This window comes from Panthera onca, chromosome B1, assembly GCF_046562875.1.
Source record: "Panthera onca isolate mPanOnc1 chromosome B1, mPanOnc1 haplotype 2, whole genome shotgun sequence".
In the NCBI taxonomy this organism is placed as follows: domain Eukaryota; kingdom Metazoa; phylum Chordata; class Mammalia; order Carnivora; family Felidae; genus Panthera; species Panthera onca.
The window spans coordinates 1,102,198-1,111,763 of record NC_138342.1 but is presented as its reverse complement, the minus strand read 5'-3'; the positions used below and the strand labels follow the sequence as shown (position 1 = coordinate 1,111,763).

General features: G+C 50.2%; 1 long non-coding RNA gene across 2 annotated transcripts; it reads right to left on the bottom strand.

Annotated features, from left to right (window-relative positions):
- Positions 1-282: 282 nt before the first annotated feature.
- Positions 283-9,523, bottom strand: LOC132692787 (uncharacterized). 2 transcript variants are annotated; one of them, XR_009616597.3, is made up of 5 exons: positions 9,206-9,523; positions 8,704-8,820; positions 7,279-7,431; positions 6,293-6,417; positions 283-1,306 (listed from the first exon to the last, which is right to left on the bottom strand). It is a non-coding gene; the product is annotated as an uncharacterized LOC132692787 (long non-coding RNA). The 2 variants fall into 2 exon arrangements; XR_009616596.3 differs by having other exon boundaries at positions 7,299-7,431; positions 9,206-9,520.
- Positions 9,524-9,566: the final 43 nt, after the last annotated feature.

The following is a 9,566-nucleotide window of genomic DNA, read 5'->3' as shown; positions in this document are numbered from 1 at the left end:
TTTTTCTAATTATGAAGATTGCAGGAATTCAAAACCCAAAACAACAAAGAGAAGAACATGAAAGGTCTTCCCAAGCCCTGGGCCTGCCGGGAATTGTAAGCACTGGTAACAGCTTGGGGGACGCTTTGGACCACGGCTGTTCTGGACTAGCGACCGGCTTCACCAGCCTGAGTTGGGGGCTGACCGGAGACAGCAGGAGCGGCCATTCAGAGCCAGCCTGCTGGGAAGCCACACGGGACACAGAGCCTGGCCTCTCTCCCTCACTCCTGTACCAGCCAGATGGATCATTTAACATTTTTTATTGCAATAATGTCACATTTACAGGAAAGATGCACAGATGACACAGAGCTCCCCCCACCCATTTCCTTTAATGTCCACACCTTACATTTCCGTGGTAGCTTTATCACAACTAAGAAACCAACGTCAGTCCATTACCACTGACTAAATTCTAGGCTTGATTCAGAGCTCACCAGGTTGCCCACAAATGTAGAAAGAGCTTGCCTTTGAAAAAAAACAAATTTGATTGAGGCTTCCGTATGGGCTATTGGAGAGAATCCTGTGCCAGACTGGCCCTCCACTGTAACCAATCATTAACATGGACAAAACAGATGAGGCAGCCCTTCTCAGGTGTGAAAAACAGGAAATGCAGGACTGCAATCCCCAGGGAAGGGAAATTCCCGAGGTCCACCTTGCCCACCCCAGCTTGCTACTGTGCCAGTCTCCCACCCTGGCGTCCAGCCAGGCCACCCCGTATTACTGAGCTGAGGACGCAGTGGTGCTGCTGGAATCCGTGGAGAGGGGAGTCTCAGAGTTCCCACTGTCCTTGGCTGAGGACGGGGCTGCACGGATGGTGAGGCCTCCAGGCTTGCCAGAGAACAACTGTCGTGGGAGCTCTGGGCCCGCTGGAGTGGACACCTCGTCCAAGCCCACGAACGTCTCTGGCGCATGGCAGAGACACCGGGATCCATGCCCCGGGAACTTGTCTATTCTTGATTGTCATGTGTCACGTTGCCCCAAAACTTAATGGTTGAAAACAACAGTAGACATTGGTTATCACGTGCGGTTTCTTTGGTGGGGAATTCAGGGTGGGTGAGCCAGCTTTGGGGAGGCAGGTGGGCTACCAAGATGGCTGACTCGGGTGTTTCTGGCTATTGGCAGGCAGCCTCCGTTCCACCCCGCAGGGGCCTCTCCACAAGCTGCTCCAGTGTCCTCCCAACACAGGGCTGGCGTCCCCTGGAGTGGGAATCCGCAGGAAAGAAGGCGCAAGCTGCAGAGCTCTGAGTGATCTGGCCTCGGAAAGCGCACACTGTCGTCGTCAAAAGAAGATAACAGAATCTAGAGACTATACCGTATTATCCACAACAACCAATGAACGATAAAGTCACTCAGCATGCAAAGAAAACAGGAGATGTGGCTATTATCAAGGAGAAAAAAAGACAATCGACAGAAGTCAACCCTGAGCCCCATTTTAGGTTTGACAGAGAAAAACTTTAAGGCAGTTGTTTTAAGATACTCAATAATTAAAGGAAAGTATGGCCTAATGAATGAAGAGAAATCTCAATAGAAAATAGAAGCTGTTAAAAAGTACCAAATAAAAATCCTACAAATGACAAAAAAAATCACCATATGGGCTTCACAGCAGACTGAAGCTGATAGAAGAGTGAATTTAAAGACAGACTAAGGGTCATTATCCAATCTGAAGAACAGGAAAATGTTGAAGAACATGAGCAAGCTGTCTCAGGCACCTGCTGGACAATATTAAAGGGTTAACATATGTGTGTTAGAACCTGAGAAGGAGATGGGGTGCCTGGGTGGCTCAGTCGGTTAAGCACCCGACTTTGGCTCAGGTCATGATCTCTCGGTTTGAGTTCGAGCCCCGTGTCAGGCTCTGTGGTGACAGCCTGGAGCCTGCTTCGGATTCTGTGTCTCCTTCTCTCTCTTCCCCTCCCCCACTTGCGCTCTGTCTCTCTCTCTCTCTCTCTCTCTCTCTCTCTCTTAAAAAATCAACAAACATGGGGCGCCTGGGTGGCTCAGTCGGTCAAGTGTCCGACTTCAGCTCAGGTCATGATCCCACGGTCCGTGAGTTCGAGCCCCGCGTCGGGCTCTGTGCTGATGCTGGCTCCGAGCCTGGAGCCTGCTTCCGATTCTGTGTCTCCCTCTCTCTCTGCCCCTCCCCCATTCGTGCTCTGTCTCTCTCTGTCTCAAAAATAAATAAAAAAAATTAAAAAAAAATTTTAAATCAACAAACATTAAAAAAAAAAAACTTCATAAAAAACAAAAAGAACCTGAGAAGGAGAGAAAGGTAGGACTGACACAGGAAAAAAAAAAAAAAAAAAAAAAAACAGTTGTCAAAATAATGGCGAAACTTCCAAAGTTGACAAAAACATTGACTTACATATCCAAGAAGCTCAGCAAACCCCAAGCAGCCCTGCTGGGGTGCAAGCACACATAGGCACTTCCTGCTCAACCCGGAAGGGCCCGCAGCATGGAGAGAGTCAGGGGCCCTAAACAACCGCAATCCAAATAGCCCACTCTATGAACTTTCCCCAAAAAGGAAAGAGCTATGTGAATGCACTGACTTGCCAGAGGCTCATGGAGGTTAGTGGCAGGGGGACTGTGCCTCAGTTCAGAATGGTTAGTGGTCCGGGGAACAGCCGGCCAATGAGAGAGAAGGGAAGAGAAGAGAGTCCAGGGGCACCTGGCTGGCTCAGTCGGTAGGAGCATGTGACTCTTGATCCCAGGGTTGTGACTTCAAGCCCCACGTTGGGCATGGAGACTAATTAACTTTTAAAAAGACAGAGAGAGAGAGAGAGTCCAGAAACAGACCTTCCTGGTAGAACTTTGATATAGGACTATCCAATAAGAAGGCCTGAGAAAGGACTGTGTTATCTACAAGTAAAAAATGAACATGGGCTCGCATCTCACACTACACGCAGAAATTCCTAGAAACTCCAGATGGGTCAAGGAAGAATGAAAGAAAATCTTTAAGGGGTGCCTGGGTGGCACAGGTGGTTCAGCGTCTGACTTCGACTCCGGTCATAATCTCACGGTTTGTGGATTCAAGCCCCACATCGGGCTCTCTGCAGCCAGCACAGAGCCTGCTTGAGAACCTCTCTCCCCCTCTCTATGCCCCTCTCCTGCGCTCTCTCTCTCTCAAAAATAAATAACCATTAAAAAAAAACAAAACACACATCCAAACAGGCTTGAAGAAGAAGAAACTGGAGGTGTGACAGCACCATATACCAAGACAGGTTGTAAGGCTAGAGTAACTAAAACCACTTGGTATTGGCTCAAGTGTAGCAAAAACAACAAGCAACAGAATAGGGTCCCGACGGGCTACCTGCTGGCTAACAGACGTGCCACGGTTGCATCAGGGGTATGTTAGTTGTTTGCTTCTGTAACAAGTTCTCACAGACTGAGTGGCTTAGCACAACACAAACCGATCGTCTCCAAGTTCTGTGGGTCAGAGATCTGATGCAGGTCTCGCTGGGCTGATGACCACATGTCATCAGGGCCACATTCCTTTCTGGAGGCTCCAGGAGAGAACCCATGCTGTCACCTTTGCCAGCTTGCGAAGGCTGCTCGCATTCCCCGGCTCAAGGCCCTTCCTTCACCTTCGAGGCCAGCAAAGGCTGCATCATTCCGACCTCTTCCTCTGTATCAGATCTCCCTCTACCCTTCACCCCTGCCTCTGTCATCCATTTCTAAGGATGCTTACGATGACATTGGCCTAGCTGCCTATTCCGGAATAATATCCCATCTCCAGATCCTTAATACAATTATCTCTGCAAAATCCCTTTTTCCACGTAAAGCAACATATTCCCAAATTCTGGGATTACGATGGGACACGGACATCTTCCGTAGCTGTGATTCCGTCTACTGAATAAATCGTGCTGGATCTACTTTGTACCCATAGGGAAAAATAACCCTGATGCCTGCTTTACAGTATACAAGACAAACACCAATTTTAAATAATCATAAGCCTACACGTGAAATAGAAAACAATTACGTTTCTAGAACAAAACATAAAAGAATGTCCTCATGACCTCGGGGTAGCAAAAATTTCTTCAACTCACCAAAAAAGAGATTGAATCATTAAAATCAAGAATGATTCCTCAAAGACACCATTAAGAGTTGAAAAGGTAATCTACTGAAAGGAAGAAAATGCTTGCAATACATACATCTAAGGACTCATATCCAGAATACACCAAGAACTCTTACAAATCAATAAGAAAAAGGCAGATGACTGAATGGAGACGTTGACAAAGAACTAGCCTTACGTACATAGACACTTCCCAAGATAGCAAGTCCAAATGGTCGAGGGTAAATGAGAGGACGCCTCAAAATTTTCAGTCATGCAAAGGAATGCAAAATGAAAGCACAATGTGCCTCCAGAATAATTATAGTCATAGTCACAACAGAACTGAGGGTCAGTGAGGGTATGGAGTGGCTGCATCCCTCCTGCTCTGCTGATGGCGGGCTAAGCCGAAAGGACCCCTTTGGAAACCATTTGTCAGTCCCTACGAACATTGAATTTAAGTACACCCCTGACCAGCAACTCTCCTATCAAAGCTGTATGTATGTGCAAAAAAGGCACTTGTGAGAACATTAATAGCAATGTTGTTCACACTGGCCAAAAGCTGAGGGCCCATCAACCCTCCCAGCACTGAAAAATGAGCTGTGGTATACTCATTAAAACACATAATGGGATACTGTGTGTCCCATTGAAAAATTCCCGATTGTATATACCAATGAAAAATAACGAATGTGACTCACAACAGTGCTGATGGGTTTGATAGACATAGCGTTAAATGAAAGTAGCCAGATTTAAAAAGCATCCACCACAGTTGACTCTTGAACAGGGGCACCAACCCCTCCACCCTTGTGTACTGGAAAATCCACGTATAACTTTTGACTCCCCCCAAACTTAATTATTAATAGTCTACCGCTGACCAGAAGCCTTACCAATAACAAAAATGGTCGAGTAAGGTATATTCTGGGGGCGCCTGGGTGGCTCAGTCGGTGGAGTGAGAGTCTGACTCTTGATTTTGGCTCAGATCATGATCCCAGGGTCATGGGATCGAAGCCACATCGGGCTCTATAGAGTGTGGAGCCTGCTTGGGATTCTCTCCCTCTCCCTCTGCCCCTCTCCCCCACTTGTGCTCTCTCTAATTTTCTTAAGTTTATTTATTTGAGAGAGAGAGAAGCAAGGAAGGGGCAGAGAGAGAGAGAGAGAGAGAGAGAGAGAGAGGGAGGGAGAGGGGGAGAGAATCCCGAGCAGGCTCCACAGTATCATCGAGGCAGAGGAGCTCAACGTGGGGCTCGAACTTGTGAACCTCAAGAGCCGAAACCAAGAGTCAGTTGCTTAACAGACTGAGCCACCCAGATACACCACTCTAAAATAAATTAAAAAGAGGGGCGCATGGGTGGCTCAGTCGGTTAAGCGTCCGACTTTGGCTCAGGTCATGATCTCAGGGTTTGTGAGTTTGAGCCCCATGTTGGTCTCTGTGCTGACAGCTCAGAGACTGGAGCCTGCTTTGGATTCTGTGTCTCCCTACCTCTCTGCCCCTCCCCCGCTCATGCTCGGTCGTGCTCTCTCTCTCTCTCACAAGTAAATAAACATTAAAAAAAATTTTACAAAAAATGATCCAGGGGCACCTGGGTGCCTCAGTTGGTTAAGCGTCCAACTTTGGCTCCGGTCATGATCTCACAGTTCATGAGCTCAAGCCCCTCTAACAGCTCAGTGCCTGGAGCCTGCTTTGGATTCTGTGTCTCCTTCTCTGCTCCTCCCCCACTCGCACTCTGTCTCTGTCTCTTAAAAATAAATAAATGTAAAAAAAAATTTTTTTAATAAATTAAAAACCAACAAACACAAAACAGGCCAAAGTGGTTTTGAGGCAGCAGTTAGAGTGGAAGGTGGTGTCTGAGAAGGGGTGACAACAGAGGGGGCATGAGAGGCTTCTGGAGCGCTGGCGGCCTTCTGCCTTGATGGGAGAGGGGCAGCATGAGTGTGCGCACAACAGGGAAACGCTTCAGACTGTTTGCTTAGGACTCGACCACTTCACTCTACATACATAGGTATGTACACTTTACATACGAGTAAAATTTAAAGTTTATTTTAAAGTTAAAACCTTTCATTTTAAAAGTTTACAAAAATGTACATTTGCATCACATTGACTCAGCAATCTAGCTTTTAGGGATTTTTCCTTGAATCCGTTATGATTAAATTCACCTTTATACACAGAAACACCTTCAAATAACAGTGACTGAGAAAAGATAGATGTTTTCTCACTTTTAAGTCAAACAAGTCCAAGGTTGGCAGTCCAGGGTCCTTTCTTTCCATCCCATCACCCTCAGTGCTTTGCAGGCAGAAGGAAGAAGGGTCAAGGGAGGCCGGTGGACGGAGAACCCAACGTTCTGTTACAGAGACAGGGAGAGAACGGGCGTGGCCATGGGCTCTGTCTCAGCCCCACAGACACCATTCTTGAGTACTCACGACCCAAATGAATATCTCTTCCATACCCGAGCCCGGGCCACTGCCCCGTCACGCAGGTTGTTCTGACAGGTGAGAGGGGGCTGGAGGCCAGTGCCCACCCCTTCTGCTGCGTGTGCCCGGTGAGCCTGCTTTCAGTCGGAGGAAGGCATGCATTTCCCATGGCACTCAAAGGCGTCCTGGCTCTTCTACCCAAGGACATTGGCCTCCAGCCTCACTTGAGGCTCCTCTCCCGGGCTCGCTTCCTAGCCCCTGCCGTGGCCAATAAATGTGGGCCACCCACCACCCACTGTGAGCACCCCCCTCTTGCTCTGGTACCTGAGTCCAAACCCTCTTCAGGATGAGCAGCCTCCACAGGCCAGGGGTCCTGCCGCTTCCCACCGTCCGGCACTGCTCCCAGCTCTTCCACCCTTCCCCCACCCCCCGCCCCAGTTTAAATTTCCCAGTCAAGCCTTATGGCCACTCTTCTGCACACGTCTTTACTCCACTGTCCCTCTCCTCCTTTGTCACGCTTCTGGGCAAAACTCCAACCCCGTCAAATCCAGCTTCACCTGCTCTGAGCCTGATCGTGGCTGCGGTACGGCACATAGCGGGGTCTTTCTCTGATCCCTGATCTGCCTCCTAACCCGCCTCATGACCACCCCCCCATTCCCAACCTGCCTCCTAATCAGATGTCTAACACGACCCAAACACACACATCCCTAATCTTGCCTCCCTAACCTGCCTCCCTAACCAGATGTCTAACATGACCTCCCCCCCACCCATAACCTGACTCCTGGCCTCACCCCTAGCTAGATTCTCTGACCTCCCTAGCTGGGACACCTGTGCTGCCTGAATATTCCACCCTGTTTCTCTGAAGTCTTGTCACTTATGTAAACGTGGAGCGACTACGGAAAGTTGTGTTCAACTTGTGGGGAGCACAGGGAAAATCAAAAGGCCTGTAAAAAAAGAGAAGAGAGAAAGAAAAGAGAGAAAAGGGTCCATGATACAAAACCAGACCTGCTGTGCCAGGATTCTGTGCACTTGGACCTACTGCATGAGGGGCAGGGCAGGAAGGCAGCTGTTCATACGGCTTAAAGGGTATGCACGGCAAGCTGGCAGGATGCCAGATTTCTACTTCTTTTTAAAAAAAAAATTATTATTCTTTTGTTAAACAAGCTCTATGCCCAACATGGGGCTTGAACTCATGATCCTGAGATCAAGAGGCACAGGCGCCCCTCCACTTGTTTCTTTGTATTTTTTACAAACTTGTTATAATAAGCACATGCTCCTTACCTAACTAGAAAACCCAAAGTTTAAAGTTACTCTTGAAAAAATGAATTTCTCTAGGGGTATCTGGGTGGCTCAGCTGGTTGAGCATCTGACTCTTGGTTCTGGCTCAGGTCATGATCTCGTGGTTTCGTGGGTTCATACCCCACCTCAGGCTCTGTGCCGACAGTGCAGAACCTGCTTAGGATTCTCCCTCCCTTTCTCTCTGCCCCTCCCCTGCTCATGCTGTCTCTCTCTCAAAAATAAATAAACCTAAAACAATTAATTTATCTAAAACTCTATCCTGGCAGAGCTGTAGAAAGCATCCCAGATGGTGTTCAGAAGCGCCCACCCCCACCCCCTCAACATTCCCTCAGTGGACACCCTATTTTTGGCTTCTCCCTCTCATGCAACCTGGCTAGGCCAGGGGTGAAACATCCCAAGGGGAAGTGAACGATGTTGCCACATTTCCTCACACCAGTCCCTCAACCCCTGGGGCAATACTGAGGCAAGTGGGGCTTTCCCTCCACTCACTGTCCTTCAGAGTCCCATGGACTTCTCATTCCCCCTGTGGGGCCTGCCTCCTTGCCCCTCGATGGCTTTGGAACAGAGCCTTCGGGAGCTGAGGGCCAACGCCAGCTACCAGCACTAACACAAGCTTTCTCCTGCACTTGCGGCTTTGAAAGACCAGTTCTGTCTGGTCCTGAGCACCTATTTGCCAGGACTCAGACCTGACCCCGGGTAGGGGGACAACGATTGCCCTTCCTTATCCCATCCTTGCCTCCTGGGGAATGTATAGAAAAGAAGCCTGGCTTTATGGTATTTTTGGCTTTGGAGGCTTCAGTTTCAGGAATCCACGTGCTTAGATTAACTGCAGTTGAAGTCTCACTGCCCAGTGCCAATGCAAGCACCGCCTATCATCTCCCAAGTGCCCTGTACTACCTAGCTCCATTTTCTCCCACCTGAGATGGGGACTGCAGACCCATCCCAGTCCAGCGTCAGGCAGTTCTGGTGCAGGAAAACCACTTCAGGCGGGCTATTTCTTCCTGACGGTGAGGGCTGAGTGCTGGAGGAGCCTCCTAGGGAGAACGCCATTCAGCCAAATTCAGTCTCTTTAGAGTGGGGAGCCTGCTAAGACCAGGAGTTCCACATTCGCGCACCCCGGAGAACAGATTTGCACGGAGTACGCACTGCAGGACCTTCACCAAGCGGCACCCTGGGATAACATTAGCGAAAAAGAGTCGGGCAGAAGAGGCCAGAAGGAGGGAAAACACCTTCCAAGCAAAAGGTCGGAGAGGAGCAAAGCATGGGAGAGCGGAAGCAGTGTGGCGCGTCCCGAGAAAGCGCCTGGTGCCACCGGGCTGGAGCGCAGGCTGGTGGGAGTGGCCTTCCGGGGAAGACCTTGTCCGCTGGGCCCCAGGAGCTGGCCACCCCATTTCGCCCAGCCTGCCTTCCCTGCGTCACCTCGTCCATCCCCGCACGACCTTCGCGGATAGGACACCGTCTTAGGAAAGGGGAGTGTGGGGCTCAAAGGTCCTGCACGGAGAGATCTGGGAGCAGGCGTTTGAGCGGTCAGCCCGGTGGGCCGGGCCGCGAGGTAGGGGCGCCGCCCTGGGCCGGATCCGAGACCGACCAAGGGTCAGCCATTCAAGCCGGGCTGTCAGCGCCCCTCCGCGGGGCCCTCCCCGAAAGCGTCCCCGCGGCCTGACGCCGAGCCACCGCCGCTCGGACGCGGAAGGGCCCAGCACGCGTGCGCAGCGGGCACGCCCGGCCGCGCGCCGGCTGCGCGCCGAGACCCAGAATGCCGCGCGCCCTCGGGGGCCGG